Raw genomic sequence first — 18,784 nt, 5'->3', positions numbered from 1 at the left:
TCGATCCCTTGGTCAGGAAGATCTGCTGGAGTAGGAAATGGCAACCCACTCCAGTACTCATGCCTGGGGAATTCCATGGTCAGAGGAGTCTGGCTGGCTACATTTAACGGGGTTGCAAAAGAATTAGATACAACTTTGCAACTAAACAACAACAGAAAAAAAATAAATAAATAAAAATAAACAACAACAGATATACCTTAGGAAGGAAAACACACACTATGCAACATATTGGGGATATAATATATAAAATATTTTAGACTATTGACTGTAATATCAAAATAGCTCTTTTAGAAAACAAAAACATGAGTAACGTGGAAATGCTATCTCAACTAGTACCCTATTGCAAGCTGTTAAAATTCCTTGATTTGATAAATTAACAAATAAAAATATTGATTTTTCTAACTTGAAATTGTCATTGTCTTCTAAAAATACTTAATTGTGGCCACCTGAATTGATGTTGTCATTTTAAATAAGTAGCAAAGGCAATACAGAGATTCAGTAAGAAACTGATCTATAGATAAGTGAGATGTGAACTCAAAGATGTAAAACTTTTGTTCTCTGAAAAATAAAAGGAAAAGCATGCCATAAGAAAAAACTTCTAGAAGACATTTTTAAACATAAGTGCAAATTCTATTTTCACCCATAAATATTAGCACATCTGTCATTTTGACAGGGGATTACTCAAGAGTTGTGGCTTTTTCATGCCTCTAATTGTGCCAATGGCCAATCCAAGAGTGGCATAAGGCAGGAGGAAAACACATGAGAGACAAGAAAGGGGCCAGAAGGGTCTTAAAGCCATTTAATGGCCTCCTATTCTTTCAGGCTTTTTGGCTAAAAGTTTGAATGAGGCATAATGTATATGTTTTCTTTAAATACTTCAAACAGCTCTCTTAAAACATATAGATGTGTACTAAAACCAAGCTGTGGAAAAACTTAAACCTAACCATGGTTACCATCTTTGGAAAATTGGGGTCACTTTTTGTACATTTTACTAAGCATACTTACTAACACACTCTTCATGTATATTTGAACTAAGCTCCTACCTGTATATTAGAATGATACTTCCTCCTAATGCATTCTAGCCTTTTAAGAAAAGATTCTTTAATAGGTAGCAAATCAGAAACATTGAATTCATGTTTCCACTCTGAGTAGTTTGTAATAGCTGGAAAAGCACATAAACATTAACATTGGATAAACTACCACTATTGTTTCCCAGTAGAAGGATAGCTTCAATGTTCACACATAGTGAGGGAGAACACAGATGAACAGCCCCAATCAATTATATCTCTTTTCACTGCCTGATATCCTCCTCTTCCAAAAACGCCTCTTAAATCAGATGCTAGAAACAAATCAATGTGAGATACTCAACGGTCCTCCATGATGAGAAGCTTCCCCAATACCCAGGCGTATCTATAACAGCTTTCAGAAGGAAGGAGGAGGAGAGACATAACTCGTTTTCCAGGACTGAAGAGCAGCTTCCCCATTCCACAGCATCAATGGTATCAATATCTCATAAATGCCAAGAGGAAACCAGGGATGTTTTATATACTTTGGATAAAAGGATAAAGAGAGAGAACTTGAGGGGAGGCCCAAAGGAGGATGCTAGGAACCCTGGTAATCTATTGGTAGGCTCATCTTAGATTCAAACAGATTCAATCTTTCAGGGTCAAAACTGTTCTCCCTGATGCGGACCTAAATGGAATCAGCTCTCTGGACCAAGCCTGCTCTACTCACATTCCTGCTCCTGCGTGCATGCATGCTAAGTCACTTCAGTAGTGTCTGATTCTTTGTGACCCTATGGACTGTAACCTGCCAAGCTCCTCTGTCCATGGAGATTCTCCAGGCAATAATACTGGAGTGGGCTGCCATTTCCTCCTCCAGGGGATCTTCCCGACCCAGGTACCAAACCTGAGTTTCTTGTGTCTCCTGCATTGCAGGCAGATTCTTTACCCCTGAGCCACTGGGGAAGCCCATTCCTGTTGCTAGGTAAGTGTAAAAATGTCTGCAATTATTCTCTTCTCTCTGGGCTCCTTACAACATGACTGCAGCTCCTCCCTTCAAGAGAAGGACTCTCTTTCCCCACCTACTGAGTCAGGGCTGGCTTTGTGATTTGTTTTGGATAATAGAATTCAGAGGAAGTCACTTTGTGCCAGTTGCAAGCCTAATCCTCAAGAGGTCTTGCATGCCTCTGCCCCCTCTCTTAGAACCCTGCCACCCACAGTGTTAACAAGCCCATGCTGGCCTGGTTAAAGATTAGAAACCTTGTGGAGAGGAGCTGAGGACATCCTGGAAGAGCGAGACCGTAACCCGCTCAGTGAAAAATCTGCCCAGATCCAAAGAACCACCCAGCTGAATCTGGCCCAAATTGCCAACCCACAGAATCAAGGGCTCACTAAATGCTGGTTGTTTTAAACCACTAACCAAACCAATACTGTGGTGGTTTGTTGAGGAGCCAAAGCTAACTGATATAGTAAGGAATGCTTTGTCATGAATTATTCATTCAATGAACATTTGTTAAATGTCTTCTATATTTGAAGTGGTGATTTAAGGGTATGAAGATTAGTATGTGATAGTGTCTGCAATTAGGAAGTCATTCCTCTAACAACAGTAAAAAAAAGTATGAACAACAAAGTCTACTTAGAGGATAAGAAGGTTCAGTCAAAGAGGTCACATTTGAGCTGGTTTTTAAGGAAAGACCAGTAAATCACCAGTGGACAGGAACAGACATCAGAAGCAGAAGAAACAGCACTAGCAAAAGCACAGAAGGAGCTCAAGGAATGTTCTAGGAATGGAAAACAGTGTAAGACAGATGGAGTGTGGGGAGGAAGTGGCAGATGACAGAGCATGAAAAGCAGGTTGAAGGCAAATAATGAAGAGTGTCATACTGTAAATCAAGCTACAGGATTGGAATCCCTCTTGCAGGCGTGGAGAGCTACACATCATTTTTAAAGTGGGAAATGACGTGATTAAATCTGTTTTAGGAAACAAAAGCTGATGAGAAGTAGGGGATTAGAGGCAAGAGTTAAGAATCAGGGAGATGAATTTGGAGACTATTATTACCATCCTCAAGGGGACCTGAATCACAAGGTAGTAAATATTAAGGAAGAGAAAGTCTTTGAAAGGAGTTTCAGAGACGGGAGCAGGACCTAACAGCCTTGACAATCAACTATAGGTGGGCTTTGAGGGTGATATATAAGTTGTGTGGGAGGATCAGAGACAGTGCCAAGATTTCTAATTTGGGAGCCTAGATTAATAGCAAATGTATCAGTTAAGGCATCAAGAGCAGAAGAGCGGACTGGAGAGGAACAAAACAGGGTTTTTAGAAAGGCACCTATGGGATACCCAGTAAGAGATGTCCAGGAGGCAGAGAACAATACAGATCTGGACCTTATGCTGAGGGATGGGTAGTGGAAATAGGAGATAAAGACCTGGGGTCTCTTTAGAACACAGAGCAGGGACAGATGGCCGGCTCAAGACTGGAAAGTGAATGTGGGGCCTTCGGGGAAAAGATGGAGACAGAGAGGAGCAGAGGGATGGCATGATCCTGAGGGACATAAATATTTCAGAGGCAAAGGAAAGAAGTATCGCCAAAGAGCAGCAACCTTCCTTGGGGATGGAAGAGGGGAGGGGAAGGATCATTCTGAAAGTACGGGTTACAAATTAAGGAAAAATAGAAAACCAGCCCTTTTGTCACATTCTTTCCTCTGGCCAAGCCATCCCTGGGAGTTTTCCCTAGGGTTCTTCCCACTTTAGAGGGGCCCCGAAGTCACAGTCAGTGGCGGTAGGGGGAGACAGCAACAGGAGCAGCTTGAGGAAGAGCATCAGTGTCCATATATTTGATTGAAAAAAACTTTTTTTCAAGCCCTTGGTGGCACCTGCTGCAGCAAAGAACATCATCAACTTTCATTCTTAGGATACTTTTTTGAAATCTGCTTCTGGTTAATTTATTGCATCTTCCAAACAGATTGCCTTCATATATTTTCAGTAACTAGAAGGAAAGCTTTTAAAAATATCCCCAAAGTAGGAAAAACTTCATAAATAGAATGCAAAAAGCAATACCCAAGAATAAAAAAAAATGGTAATTAGATTCATTAAAAATCATCAAAAAATACTGTGAAGACAATGAAAAGGCAACCCAGACTGGGAGAAAATGTAATACATATATCTAACAAAGGATCCATGTGCAGAATAAAAAGAAATGACAAAAAAATAAGAAAAATACAAAGAACCCAATTCAAAACTGGGAAAAAAATTTTAATAGGAATTTCACAAAAAGATATCCAAATGCCCATAAGCATGTGAAATGGCATTTAACAACATTACTTATCAGGAAACATAAATTAAGACCATAAGGACCACCTCACACCCATTAGGATGGCTACTATCAAAAATAAATAAATAAATAACAAGAGCTGGCTAGGGTGTGGAAAAACTGAAACCTTTGTACACTGTTGGGAATGTAAAATGGTGCAATGTCTATGGAAAACAATGTGGTGGTTCCTCAAAAAATTAAAGCAGAATCACCATACAATGCAGCAATTCCACTTGTAGGTATGCACCCCAAAAAATAAAAGCAGGATCTCAAAGAAATATTTATATTTCCATATTCTTAGCAGCATTATTCACAATAGCCAAAAGGCAGCAGCAACCCGAGTGCCCACCAACAGACAAATGGATAAATAAAATGTGGTGGACATTCATACAGTGGAACATTACTTAGCTATAAAAAGAAAGGAAATGCCAACACATTCTACAACATGAATGAATCTTAAGGACATTATGCTAAGTGAAATAAGTCGGTTACAAAAGAACAAATATTCCAGACTTCAACCCATATGAGGTACTTAAAGTAGTCAAATTTATAGAGATAGAAAGTAGAATGGTGTTTGCCAGGTACTAGAGGAAGAGAAAATGGGGAGTTATTGTTCAATGGATATAGCTTCAGTTTCACAAAGATGAAAAGAGTTCTGGAGATGAATAGTGGTGATGCTTAAACCACAAAGTAAATGTACTTAATACCACCAAAATTTTTAAGTGGTTACAATGGTAAATGTTATGTACATTTGGCCAAAATTTTTTAAATTAAAAAAAAATTTTAAAACCCACAAGGACATATCGCTACTCTCCTACAAAAACAGCTAAACTAAAAAAGACCAACAAAACCAAGTGTTGGTGAAAATGTGGAGCAACTGGAACTCCTGGTCAAGTGTAAATTGGTAAAGTCATCTTGGAAAACCATTTGGCAATATCTACTGAAGTTAATGGATGGGGTTCCCTGATAGCTCAGTTGGTAAAGAATCTGCCTGCAATATAGAAGACCCCAGTTTGATTTCTGGGTCAGGAAGATCCGCTGGAGAAGGGATAGGCTACCCACTCCAGTGTTCTTTGGCTTCCCTTGTGGCTCAGCTGGTAAAGAATCCGCTTGCAATGCAGGAGACCTGGGTTCAATACCTGGGTTGGGGAGATCCCCTGGAGAAGGGAATGGCAACCCACTCATTGTATTCTGGCCTGGAGAATTATATGGACTGTATAGTCGATGGGGTCGCAAAGCGTCGGACGTGACTGAGTGACTTTTACTTTCACTGAAACTAAATACAAGCCTACCCTGTGACCTTAACAGTTCCACTCCTCCATTTATGCTCAAAAATAATGAGTGAGCATGTGCACCAAAAATCATAAGCCAGAATATTCACAGCTGCTTTATTCATATTAGTCATACAGTAGAAACAATCCAAAGACCCAACAGGAGAATGGATAAACAAACTGTGGTATATCCATACAACAGAAATTACTACTCAGCCGATTAGAATGAACTACTAACACAGCAACATGGATAAATCACAAAGACACTGTGCATGTGTGCTCAGTCGCTCAGTCATGTCCGAGTCTTTTCGACCCTCTGGACTGTAGCCCGCCAGGCTCCTCTGTCCATGGGATTCTCCAGGCAAGAATACTGGAGTGGGTTGCCATGCCCTCCTCCAGGGGATCTTCCCAACCCAGGGGTCAAATCTGCATCTCCTGAATCTCCTGCGTTGCAGGTGGATTCTTTACCACTGAGCTAATGGGGAAGCCCCCACAAAGACATTATGTTATGTGAAAGCAGACAGACACACAAGTCCCTTCTATATGACTCTATTTACATGGAGCTTAACAACCAACAGAAGGAATGGATGGAGTTTAAAAAATACTACAGTGTGGAAACAAAATCATAATGTAGTTATCTTCAGATTAGAAATAGGATAACAACTGACCAGAAGGGGAGAGAAGAGGAAATCTTTTGGGGTACTGGAAAAGTTGTATTCTTGACCTGGGTGGTAGTCCCATGAGCATATACACATATAAAAGTTCATAGAGCAATACACTTCAGATTAATGCATTGTACACACTTTATTGTATGTATGTATTCAGTCGCTCAGTTGTGTGACTCTTTGGGGCCCCATGGACTATAGCCTGCCAGGCTCCTCTGTCCATAGAATCTTCCAGGCAAGAATACCGGAGTACGCTGCCATTTCCTACTTCAGGGAATCTTCCCTACTCCAGGGAATCTTCCTGACCCCAAGATCAAACCCACATCCCTTGTGTCTCCTGCATTGGCAGGTGGATTCTTTACCACTAACGCCACCTGGGAAGCCCCATGTTATACCTCAAAAATAAAATACAGTATTTTCAAAGCAGTGCTCTTTCTGGGCACATCTTTAAAGCACCTGATGTCTCTATATTGAGAATGCCATAATTCCAGAAAGGAGTAAAATCTCATCTTTGCTCCTTTCCTTTGTGACTTAGAAGATTAGACCCCATTCTTCTTAGCCAAACTGAGCAATGATTAGTTACTTCCCAGTTTACAGAGTCAGATAATGAATCTAAGTCCCACACAGTGCAAATTTATGTGTTCCTAAGTGTCTGAGAGCTGTCGTCAAGCCACTCCACACCCTTGGGATCTTTCCAGCAAACAATCTTTCAGTTTTCAATTTATACTTTTCAAGTCAGAAGTCCCAATTTGCTTTCTACTGGCAAATGTCCAATTTGATATTATTCTCTTCAAGAACAGCATCTGACTTTGTCTTACACCCTCATGGGCAGGGGTTAAACAAATCCCTCTTCAACTGTAAAGGCAGAAAGTAAAAAAATCACAAGATATCTCCACATTCTGGCATTGGATGAATGCATACATCCCCCGGGGAAAGACAAAGCTTCATCCCCTTTAACAGCCATTTTGATGCCAGCTCCTTATACAACCAACATGATCATAAATATAGCTTCCCTGTGAAAGCATCATTAGCTATGGCCCACAAATTTAAGGAAAGAAAACAAAAAGCCACCAAGGTGAACTCCCCCCACCCCCACTTCCTCTACCATTCATAACTTACTCAGTTGAAAAAGGGCCTTAATATGCAAAATCTTATATTTTAATGATGACCAGAGGCAAACTCTTTTGAATTGGGTCACAATGATAAACTTTCTGAACCTGAGAACTTGACTGTCTTTGTTCCCATATTAAAGTTGTCATTAGTTGAGTCAAGTAGGTGAATTATGAAGGTACTTCTTATATGTTGGGCTTGGAAAAGCCAGCAAGGTAGGAGAAAAACGACAAGGGCTGGTTTACAAGAAGCAGCCTAGGGAATTCCCTGGCAGTTCAGTGGTTAGGATTCTGCACTGTCACTGCTGAGCATGTGGCTAAATTTTTTTTTAAAGTAGCAGCACAGAGAGTTCCCTGGAGGTATTCATTTGATCCCTGGTAGGGAACGAAGATCCCACATGCTGCCCCAAGTGGCCAAGAAAAAAAAAAGCAGCAGCCTGTATGTATTCTGATAAGTGAGATGTCAAGTGAGACACAGATTTTTATAAAAAGTGGGTATTATTAAAAAAAAAAAAAAAAGTGGGTATTATTATGTTGGTTCAACAGGGTGGCTTTGGTAACCGTGTCCCAAAATAAATTTTTCAGAACAATTGGCAGTTTCATACAGCTTCAGGAAAAGTGCTTTTAAAAGCAAACATCAAGCGACAACTGGTTGAATGCAAAGCCACATGGTCACAATGGAAACAATGCCTCTTTTTTAGAGCAGTAAAAAGTAACACAGTATAATGATGTGCAGTATTTTTATTTAAATACATGGTCTGCAATAGAATACACTTGCTTTCTCCTTTGAGAAGACCTCAAAATACATTTCACTTCATAAAAGTCGATATAAATGTCAGGATAGTGGAATGCAATAATTATAAAGCCAGATAGATGGATTAATTGTTCTACATACCTGTGGTTTTTCAGATCCCTGTGTTTGCGTACTGAGGTTCACTCTTATTTTTCTGAAAGTACTTCTGGAAGCTCCCGTCTTGGCTTCTACACTGCCACCTGTAGACGAAAAAGAGAAATAAGCCATGTATTATTCATTCACCATGCATATTTTCTAGGCATCTAACAGAGACAATTGGAGGGAAAGTGGCAAAATATCTGCTCTAAAAAATAAGTGTTCTTTCTTTTCTGTGTGTAAAATTTGTAAGGAGTCCCTCACCCTCAATAGTTTGATAAATTATTTAGAAATTTGCCCATACATAAGTCTCAGATTAACACCACTCTGATCAGTTCATTAAAGAGATAGGAGTCCCAGAATCTATTCTCATGGCAACCTTGCAACTGTTTCAAGACCGGTCTTTTAATATTAGAAGACAACTTTTGTTAACTAGGTAATTAAGAATTCTGTAAATTACCACAAAGAAAAAAGGGAGAGATCCAGGAAAAGATTGCTCTGTCACAGAGTTGTAAAATGTCTATTTGAAATAATAATATTAATTCTAACACAAACTAGAGCTGTGCCCAATCTAAAACAGCTATGTGGGGTGTTTTCATCATAAGGCCCTATTCTTGATTTGAATGTGAATGAGTGCTGAAAGGCCTTTCTGACACTCCAGATTTTAATATAGGCAGGTCTTTTTTCTTAAAAAAAAAAAAAAAAAAAGAATAGAAATCTATGAGCAGAACAAGCAATGAATAAAAATCTATGAGCAACTGTGTATCAGTGAGTCAAAGCAGCCATGAGATGAGAGGGGTGTGTGTGTGGGTGTGTGTGTGTGACACACACACACACAGATGCTGGAGTTAATCTAGAATAAAAGACCCAACCAGGGTGTATGTATGGTGTGGATGTTTGTGACAGAGACACACAGACAAGCAGACTACCCCAGGGTGTGGTGTGGTGTGGTGGTGTGTGGTGTGTGTGCCTGAGAGAGGGCAATGGAGAAGAAGAGGGAGAGAGAAAGGGAAAGAGAGGACAGAGAGACAGAGGTTGGGATTCCAGAGTTGAGAATTTTTGCCTCCTCTTGGTCCTAAAGTATATCCGGAAGAAGTGTTCCAGCTCCAGCACATTAAGCTAAAGGGACAAGCACCATTCCCTACCCCCCACTCCCACCCCAGGCGAGACAGCACCAGAAGCCACCCAGGCAGCAGGCCCGCCGAGCTCGCTCCCCAGCAAACCCGGGGGCCTTTTTTCAGCCTCATCAGGGATCGGTCCCCACTTACTGGTAATTTACTTTAACGCCTGGAAAGCCTGGCTTGGTTTAAGGAATGGCAGCAAATCTACGAAAATCAAGTCTCCTGAAGCCGCTCTCCTCCTCCTCCCTAAGACTGACATTTACACTAACACCAACTCATCCTTCCCAACCCCAAAAGCGCGCTGGGCTACCCCAAGAGGCTCTTTGGAGGGCCCGCCAGCAACCAATGTTGCTCCCACGTGTCTCCATTAAACCCTCACCCAAACGTGCACGAGGCGCCAAGTGCATGCACACAGTCAGCCTTCCGAGAGAAGTTCGTCAAACCCACTCCCTCCTCCCTGCTGCCTCCTCCACCACCTCCACCTCCACCCCTGGCCCCTAAAGCGGGAGGGAGCGCGCGGGCTCAGGCACTCGCCCCGACAGACAATACTCAAGCAACTCTCGCCTTCCCCGCTCACGCCCCACCTGGTCCTGCCACCACTCTTCTCTCCAAGGGGCGTCCTGATGGATGCTGGGTGTGCATTGGGAAGAGGAGAGCGAATTGCACGCACCACCGAGACTGTGGGCGGGGGAAGGGGGTCGCAGTCCTCCAAAGCCGATCGGGGGATCAGCTCGTCCGGGGTGGGGGGTAGGGATAGGGACAGTGAGCCCCGAGAGAGGCAGCTTTTCCGCACCTCTTCCCCATCTAGCACAGCGCGCGCGCACAAGCGTGCACACCAAGGGGCCGAGCACCTTCCTCCTGTCCCCGGACCTGCCCAGCCTTCGTCCCCGAGCTCAGTGGCCCGGAAGGGAGGGCATCGGGCCCACGGTGGCCCAGGAGGGGACAGAGCGCAGCGCTCTGGGGTGCCCACCTGCGCGAAGGGTCGCCGTTGGTGGCCGGTGCGCCAGCCGGCTGCGCGATCTCTGCAGTGTCCGCTGCTGGAGGAGGTAGCGGCGGCCTGACCCTCGGCCTCCAGGCGTCTCCTCGCTCCTCGGCAGCGGCGGTCTCCGCTTCCCTTCCTCGCAGAGGGTGAGCCTCCCAACTAGCCCGCAGGTTCTGCCACCGTCCCTCTGCCCGCCGGAGTCAGAGCTGTCCTCTCCGCCCCTTTCCCGCCGCCCCGCGAAGCGCAGCGCTCCGCCCCCGGCCCGCCCATCCCCCCACACACCCCGGGAGGGCTGCGGGGCCCGCGCCTCGTGCGGCAGATCCCCAATCCCGCGCTCCTACCCGGCTCCCCTCTCCCCCGGCCCGCGGCGGCCGCCCGCACTCACCCTGCGGCCAAGGGCGTGGGCTCCGCGAGCTCTGCCCTAGCTCTTCCGGTGGCTCTTCACTCGCCGCGAGGCACCTTCCACGGCCCAGAGGGTGCCTCTTATCTTGTGGGGGAAGAGGGTTGGGGAAGCGAGGTGGAGTGCGCGCGCGAGAGGGAAGGCGAGGAAATTAGCATGTCAACTGCCGCGGGGTACAGGTTGATGCCTGTACCTAGTTTCGGTTACACATTAAATACCTGGATGTACTGCTTTCCTCGTTACCACCGCAGCAATATTCAGAAGCATGAATATGAGATTTCCGAGCTAATTGGTTGTAGGGGCTTTTTTCACATTTAATGATGCAGAAGACAACAGATTCACTCTATTTTTTATTAAAGTTACTTTATATATATGGCCACATCTCTAATTTTTAAAAATAACCAAATATAAATAACAGAACAGCTATGTTTGACAGAGACAGATCCAGCGTGTATGTGTTATTTAACCTCCTGTAATTATATTAATTGGATTCGTTTTAAAGTGTATCATAGGTATTCCTTAAGAAAACGAGTTCAGAATTTAGGGATTAAGAACCCAAAAGTTTTGATTTGGCTTTTTGCCATAGTTTTAAAATGTCAATTTCATGGAAATTATTAAATGTGGTTATGTAGGAAAAAAATGGATCCTTTTTCTTCCAAGTTGGCAACATTGTTAGATTTGGCAAAAGACAGATTCTTTAAAAGCCAAGAAATAATACAATTCTCATTCATTTTCTAGTGATGGATAGCAGCTTTTTCTTTAGGGTTTTTCTCCTTGAGGCAAACTTCCTTTCTGTTTCCTCTTACACTTGTTTTCTTCAAAAATTTCTCCCTAAATGTAAATAAAGCTATAGAAGCCTTGATTCTTGAGCCTTTGTTTTCTTAAGGGGATAGGAAAATTAATTATAATTGATAAAAAATCAACCTCAGGCTCACAACACTAAATTTCATACCGATTAACCCTGGTTTTCAATTCTACTTTTAGTAATTTAATCTAACACTTGAGAACCAAGAATTTTTTCAGTTTTATGCTTGTAAGAACGAAATGCACACTTTCAAATTAACATTTTGAAGCAAAATTAAATTCATTAAATTGCCTAATGAAAAACATATTCGTTGTGTATTTGTTGCTGGGTAAATAAGGACAACATGGATGATAAACAGCATGCTGAAGAAGAGGCTCTGAAGCAAAGAAAACAGTCTTTAGAAAAACTGATGATCCCCTTTTCAAGACAAGGATGACAAATACCAGTAATTATGCGAAGAATGACTGCTGCCTCTCTTCTCTCTGCTTTGGTTTTGTGGCCAGGCCTGCATTTATCTCTTTTGATCATCATAATAAAAGTAAAGCAATTCAGCATTCCAGTGACATTGCTTAGTAAATTAGCAATATGAAAATGCTTTTATTATGTAATTAATCCAAACAAATGCCTCCGATAAATCCGATTTTACTCTTACATTTTTTTGTGCCTCTGGAGAAACACTTGCATGAAATAAAAGCAGCTAAGACAAGCTGAAGAACAACTGCCAGCCAGATTTTTCTGTGCTTTTGTGTTGCAATAGAGTTGATATTAAGTGACCTTTGGGTCTTAAATTATATATCAGATATTGGTTATGAATTGCTCATTGGCTGTTTCTTTAATGAGTTGCTGTGTGTTTACTTTGCCTTGCTTATTCCCCAAAGCGTTTTTGTCTGCCTAATTGAATCTACCTTTGCCTAAACCATTTTCATTGAATGTCTACCAAAGAATCAGACCCTACTTCATAGCTCACTTGACAATCATCTTTGTCCTTCAAGTTAAGTCTCCCTTGAGGCTTTTGGTAGGAATCCAGCATGATCAAACATCCAAAATTGGAAAAAGAACTTCATCAGGCCTGGTTCTAACTCAGAGATAACGATCAGATTTCTCAAAACCAGGAGGGTGTGTCCTATTTGAATAAAAAGAAGAAACAAAACCAGCAAATCCGTTTTGTTCAGGTCTAAACTAAACCAACAAAATCACAATTGAGATCTTTTCTAAGCCTGAGTTATGCTAAGAGATGTATAAAAAGCACACTCTAAATAACTTTATCTGTATTTTCTCTCACGGCTACAAATCTCTTGCTCCACTAACCGAACACCATTACGCTTCCCTTTTAGTTCCAGAGCTACTGAGAATTTTTCTTTAAATAAGATCTTTAAATAAGAAAGTGCATCTAGAGATTCCTGTGCCACCCTCCACTTGTTTTCAAAAGTATTTTTGTGACATTGATAAGAACAGATCTGTACCTCCCACGTAGAGTCAAGGAGAGGGAGTTCCAATGACCAGTCCAAATGCAAAGCAGTGAGGTTAAAACTAAAAATTTAACAGCTTAATCCTGTTGGCATCTCCCATTCTGATCCTCATGCGTGTGTGCTAAGTTGCTCAGTTGTGTCCAACTTTTTGCGACCCCAGGCTCCTCTGTCCATGGGATTTTTCAGGTGAATACTGGAGTGGGTTGCCGTTTGCTTCTCCAGGGGATCTTCCCAACCCAGGGATCCAACTTGCGTCTCTTCTGTCTCCTGCATTGGCAGGAGGGTTCTTAACCACTAGAGCCACCTGGGAAGCCCCTATTCTGACTTACCCCAGTATAAAGAGTTTTATAACACATTAAGCTCTTGAGAAAGTGTCTCCTGATAATTATTTTAATGATTTTTGTTCTCTTACTCTTTGAGCTGTGTTATAATTTATTAGGAGCCTGAACCTAGTGTGTTGGTTTTTGATAACTGAGAATTGCAGACCTGGAGGTGATTAAGAGGGGAAGAGAAGACGATGGGGCAGCTCTTTTTGCTAGAGTTTCCTTTTCTGGCTCTACGAGAAGCATGAACTAAATTTCTTCACCTTGGCTGATTGGGATTAGTGAGCAAATCATTGGTTCAAATTTGCAGAATGCCAATTACTTTAATTGGTCTCCTTGTGCTAGGGAAATATGTGACCAGTTATCTCACAAGACAGTGGTGCTGGAGACAATACCACCCACAGAATGCTCTGAATGAAATGTTGGTGCTGTCAGCTAAGTTACTTAAAAATGTGTGTGTGTGTGTGAATATGGATGTGTGTGTGTATAATGCAAAGATAAATATAAACCTGAATACTTGCAACGGATCCTTCCATTACAAAACACTTGGTAAGCTCTCTCTTATGGTTTTAGGGTATGTGATAAACTGATGAGTACCTCAATATTTACCTTACTCACAGGAAAGTACCTTTTTTTCTGATTCAGATCTTTCCATAAATCTCCCAGCACCAAATATTTAACTATTTCATTCCATGATAAAAGAAAGAAAGGAAGGAGGAATGGGGGACAGAAGGAAAGAGGGAGGCAGGAGGGAAGAAAGGAAGGGGAAAGAAAGAAAGTGTACAGCCGGTGTGATAAGGTGAATACATGTAGGACCGGTTAGCACAAACTGACAAGCATGTCAGACTAGTCAGATCATGGTTTCCTCCCCCATGGACCATTTTGTTTTGGCTTGCTTCATGGCTGCCAACCAAAACCTTATTTCTAGACATGGAAAAACATTGTTGGTCACCAGATGTTGTGCGTGGAGTTGTGTCCACCCAAAATATGTTGAAGTCCTAACCCACAGTGCCTGTGAATGTGACCTTATTTGGAAATAGGGTTTTACAGATGTAATTAAGATGTAAGTTAAGATGAAGTCATACTGGAGTAGGGTGGGTCCTTAATCCAATATGGCTGGTGTTTTTGCAGGAGGAGAAGAAAAGACATGATCACAGTGGGAAGTCAACCATGTGAAGATGGAGGTAGAGATAGAGTCATGCTGCCACAAACAAAGGATGCCTGGGACTACCAGAAGCTGGAGGGGCTTCCCAGATGGTTTAGTGGTAAAGAATCTGCCTGCCAATGCAGGAGACACAGATTCAATCGCTGGGTCTGGAAGATCCCCTAGAGAATGAAATGGCAACCCACCCCAGTATTCTTGCCTGGGAAATCCCACAGACAGAGGAGCCTGGTGGGCTACAGTCCTTGGGGTCACAAGAGCTGGGCACAGCTGAGCAACTAAACCACCACCAGAAGCTGTAAGAGGCAAGAAAGGGTCCTCCCATAGAGGGCCTGCCAGCACCTTGATTTTGGACTTTTGGCCTCCAGTAATGTCACACAATAAACTTATGTTATTTCAGCCATCCAGTTTGTGGTACTTTGTGACTGCAGCCTAAGAAAACAGTACACCAGGAAATCATTAACTCCTGGTGGTGTCAGCCCACCATCTTCCATACTCAGGAGAGAGAAAATGTTCAAGTGTAGAGTGTTCAAGAATGAAAGGCAGAGTCATCTGAATGCATGAAGGACAACAGCAGGGTAGAATCATCCAGGAATTGGAAAGCATCTGAGAATTTACTTAATCTATTTGCTACTCCAAGATGTGACTCGGCTACAACTGAGAATCATAGAGTCACAGAATCTTAACCTGTTCAAAAGATCTTGGAGATTTTTCTCTTCTTTTGAGATTACATGATACCTAGGTGGTATGACTTTAAAAGGTGATGGACAGGGTCCACTGCACACAGAACATCCCCCATCCTTCCACCCCCGCACGCCCCTCAACACCCAACGTGCCCCACTGATTCAATTCCACCTCTAGTTATTGGGTTAAAATAGCTTCCGCCCTTTATCTTAAAACTTTGGATCTTCAGTGGTCCCAAATTAAGTTGTAAATAAGTCTGGAAGATTTTCTAAACTTAAATTTAGCTTAAACTCTTGTCGGTTCCCAACTCGTATGCTTATCAGTTCATCATTGTATTCCCTCCATTGCCTAGTCAAATGCTGCACTCATGGTGTATCCTTCATAAACATTTGCCAGCTTGAACGGAAAAGTAGAGATTAGCTGGAACTAGATGAGGGGTTGGGTAGGGTGAATAGAGGAGAGATGGAGAAGAGGAAGAAGAGAGTCCAAGACAAACTTAATTTCAGAGCTCTACATAGAAGTTCCAGACCTGATTCTGATGGTGACATGGGACATAGAAGTGAAAGGTCAGCTAATAGCTTTTTCTCTTTACTCCTCCCAGTCTGGTAAGCATTTGTGGTGAGGAGGCAAGGCAGGGTAAGGCTTTTACCTTCTTTAGTTACCTTCTGTAGTAACCTCCACCAGCCCTAACCTCCTCTCCAGTCAGCCTCCTAAAATATCTAAACTGAATAAAAATAATGTATTTGTTATGTGAATGCAACTTCAAGCAAGACATAACACAAATCCTATCACCTGTCCCCACCTCCAAATTCCACTTAGATGAAGCTTCTGTGTCCTTCCTGAATTGAAATGCCGAAGCTGCCACTGCTAGTGAGGAACTCATTTTGAAACATTTGCTTGGGACAGATCCTAAGACAAAGCCTCAATCAGTATCAGGAAGTCTCCTCCTTTGTATATATTCCATAAAAGAGAATCCAATACTTTTGATAGAAGTCTGGGCCACTTGAAGATGAATAGAGTGTTTCTTTAGTCAGACGTGCCCAGGAGAAATAAAGAAAGTCTCAATTTTCTGAAGAAAGGAAAGCTGGAATAATTCTCTCTTGTTGGATCTTGATACCTAGACTCTAAAAACTTTTGAAAATGTTTGAAACACCCAGGAGTTGCTTGAGGCCCCAGGGATTTATTTCTTCATGAAATGTGCAAGAGTAGTTCTATTATAGCCCACCAATTGAATCACAGTGTTACAACAGAATGAAAACAAAATTTATATTAGATTAAAAAAAAAACTAGGCTCACAAAGAAAAGTCTAAAATGTTGGTTGTCTACTCATGGTATTTTTGGTATGACATCCTCAGTAAAGGTCGTTCATCTTTACAATGCATGTGAATTCCATCAACTGCTGATCTTATTTGATGGTATAAATAGGGTGGCTGACTCCGTCTCTGGAAGTGCCACCCAGAAGTTGGGTCTTGGGGCACCAAACTTCTTCTGGCTCCCTAGGGTGTGTGTGTGTGTGTGTGTGTGTGTGTGCTTATTTGTGTCCGACTCTTATAGGCTAATGCCTGCCAGGCTCCTCTGTCCATGTCCATGGGATTCTCCAGGCAAGAATACTGGAGAGGGTTGCCATATTCTCCTCCAGGGGATCTTCCCAACCCAGGGATCAAACCTGCGTCTCCCACATCTCCTGTATTGCAGGTGGATTGTTTACTGCTGAGGCACCCAGGGAAGCCTCCCTAGGATAGTGGTAGCCAATCCCAGCCAGGAGTAAGAATAAAACTTCCCCAGTGCCTAAGACCAAGGTTATCATTTAGACATTACCTGAGCCCCAAACCCTACTTGACCTTCAACCTCCAGCAGCTCCATTTCCTGCTTTATATTTCTCTGTAGCATCTATTTCCATCAAATATCCTTTATATCTTACTCATTATTATTGTCCATGTCTCCCCACTAGAATATGCATTCCCTAAGGGCAGGAATTTTTGTTCATCTTGTTTACTGCTGTAGCTCCTGGACCTACAACAGCATTTGCACATGGTAAGTGCTAGATGAATATTTGTTGAAAGAGAGATTGTTGCAAACATTATAACTTCATATATTTCACTGAACATAACTGAAGTACGCTCCAAGCATTCTCCTGCTTCTTGATAGGAAAGCCAGTTCATTTTTGGACTGTTTTTATTGTACTGACGCAAAGACTTAATAATGAAAGATAGGGTACAATGTGAAGAACATTCATGATGAGCACTCTGTGTTCTCTTTCCCTTCGTCAGCTCAATTTTCATTTCTGAACATAATAACAAAGATAAACCTGATCAGCTTTGACTCATAGGACATATCTACCCAAGACTTTTCTTTTACATAATTTGCTCTTCCCCTGATTTCTGTGCAGTAGCCCATGTTTCAGTGATAAAGACAGGAAAGGGAGTCTTGACTCAAAGAATACAAGATTCAGCCAAGGGCCACTCTGGAGAATGAACACAATAAGGAAAAACACTTAGGACTTTGGGTTTTCTGCCTACTTTTTTCTCTAGCCTCTATCCTGTCAAATACTGGGTCACTCCTTTTGGTGTCTAGGGCTCAGGGACTTCTACCAGTGGATGACTCTCCAAGTGTCTCACATGGTTTCAAGACCTCACTGGCTACCTGGCTCAGAGGAAAACCTAACGGGGGGTCTCCTACCTCACTGATGCAGGGGGCACAAAGTAAGCCTGTTGATTTGAAGAGCAGTGGACCAGGGAAATGGCAGCGCACATCCCTATTTGCCTAACCCTGTATGTAAGAGATGTGATGGTAGTTGCTCCCTTCAAGGCTCACATGGCTTGACCCCTGACAACTCTCCAGTGAGACAGGGCAAGTGGCTGAGGCCAGGTGCTTGTAAGTCCAAGGCCCCATGGAACTGCATATGTCATGGATCCATGAAGCCCACCTGTTTGGACTTCACTCCCAGAAATTCAGATATCATTGGTCTTGAGTGGGGTCCAGATACTGGAATTATTTTAAAGCTCCCCAGATAGTTCTCCCATGCAGTCAGAATTAAGAATTGTCATTCTAGTTCTGGGAATTGTTAAATTCAGAAGATTCTTACAGTTATAATTGACACCTGCATACAAACTTATCTCTAATTCAGTAATTCAAAACCCTCACATTGAAACATTTTCAGCTTACCCAGGGTGAAATCATCATGACAACATTCTTTAGAAAAAAGTTCAACCCATACATAAGTTAAAAGCTGTAGTCATGAATCACCTTTTGATTCCCTTTTTCAAAAACAAAAAATGTCATGAACATGGCATATTTTCTCATATAGAAAATTGATGTAATTTGAAGTGTTATTACTCATCATCATTCACATCAGACTTGAAACAAAGCTAAACAAGAATATTGCTAAATGGAAATTTATTATCACATCAATAGAATTCACAGTAACACTGTAAAAAATTCAAACTCATGTCAAACATCTTTTCCCTCACCTCCTCCCTGAAGACGAAGGAGCATGAAAACATTAGTCTGGAAATTTTATCTGGGAGAAAGCTCTCAGGAAAGGCTAATAAGGAGTCTTGATCCTGAGCTAGTCCCACTAGTATGAGCCTCT

The 18,784-nt window shown here is 42.2% G+C and overlaps 1 long non-coding RNA gene across 2 annotated transcripts in view; it reads right to left on the bottom strand.

Moving 5' to 3' along the window:
* LOC122689661 overlaps positions 1-10,798 on the bottom strand; it is a 108,513-nt gene extending 97,715 nt beyond the window's left edge. The window contains exons 1-2 of one of the 2 annotated variants that reach the window (XR_006339879.1): positions 10,735-10,798; positions 8,253-8,350 (exon numbers count right to left, since the gene is read on the bottom strand). This is a non-coding gene — a long non-coding RNA (uncharacterized LOC122689661). Of the gene's footprint in view, positions 1-8,252; positions 8,351-10,337; positions 10,473-10,734 lie in introns of those variants that run through there. The other variant, XR_006339878.1, reaches the window with a different exon arrangement.
* Positions 10,799-18,784: the final 7,986 nt, after the last annotated feature.

This window comes from Cervus elaphus, chromosome X (assembly GCF_910594005.1).
Source record: "Cervus elaphus chromosome X, mCerEla1.1, whole genome shotgun sequence".
Lineage (NCBI taxonomy): Eukaryota > Metazoa > Chordata > Mammalia > Artiodactyla > Cervidae > Cervus > Cervus elaphus.
Note: the sequence above shows the minus strand (reverse complement) of the source record. Positions and strands in the feature narration are given on the sequence as shown.